Source organism: Octodon degus, unplaced genomic scaffold (genome assembly GCF_000260255.1).
Source record: "Octodon degus isolate 3935 unplaced genomic scaffold, OctDeg1.0 scaffold00044, whole genome shotgun sequence".
Lineage (NCBI taxonomy): Eukaryota > Metazoa > Chordata > Mammalia > Rodentia > Octodontidae > Octodon > Octodon degus.
The window spans coordinates 301187-302166 of NW_004524620.1; the positions used below are offsets into that span (position 1 = coordinate 301187).

General features: G+C 43.6%; 1 pseudogene; it reads right to left on the reverse strand.

Annotated features, from left to right (window-relative positions):
* Window positions 1-496: 496 nt before the first annotated feature.
* Window positions 497-758, reverse strand: LOC101567340 (annotated as a pseudogene).
* Window positions 759-980: the final 222 nt, after the last annotated feature.

Sequence of the window (980 nt, forward strand, 5' to 3'; positions counted from 1 at the left end):
AATCAGAATTCACAAATCGTGGCTGAAGTCCTGTCAACTTTCAGCCCACTACAACATAAATCCACACTTGTTATGCATAAACAATTCAAAATTAAAGTTTATAATGGAAATGTCAAAAAGTCATAACTACCGCACATCCCTGCTGATGGCTCCACTGTTCTTCAACCAGGCACAGCAGATGTGCACAGCTGCCAGACAGCCTGCTTAGAAAATTAAAGCAATTGGAGCTATAAATAAGGAGTATGTAACTAAGAATACAGCAACACCAAAGCATTAGGGATGCTTAAAAAAAATGAGTAAGATGTGATATAAACACATCTCATAGTTCTCTCTGTAAGCCACTTTCCGTTGACTTACAAAGTTATGGTTTTATAAATCTTTTTAAAAGGAAATTTTTTGTACACTGCTGCATGCAGTAATTTTCCTGTACATTCTTGACTACAATGCCATCTTAAAATCCTCTTGCACAGCTTGGCATACCAAGAGTTTTCCAGAGTCAGCTTGTTGGATTTTCAGCAGTCTGCAGCGCTTCAGTAGCCTTGTGAAGCTCCTTAATGGCCGACGGTAAAGCTTCTGGGTTAATGCCTCATTCACAAAGTCGTACACAAATGGAGAGTTTCCATATCTAAGCCCGTATTCAAAATTTTTGAAACCTCAAGCAGAACGTCCACGGTCTCCTTCACCGCGCTGATGTTGGCCAGCCGAGAGGCGGGAGCCGGGCCTGACCCGGACCTGGAGCGCCTTCCTCTTCCGGGCATCGCCGCCACGCGTCCCTGAAGGGCTTTTTCTAATGCGGTGTCCTACCATAAGATGCAGAAAGCAGCTGCGAGAAAAGCGTACTTCCCATTGTTACCTGTGAAAGTGAGAGCTTTCTTTACTGGCAACACCATGTCATAACTTCTCAAGAGACTTTGTCCCAGAGAAAATCAAATTACACATGGCACAGAGGTTGCCAGGCCCCTTCAGCCTTCAAGAATTTT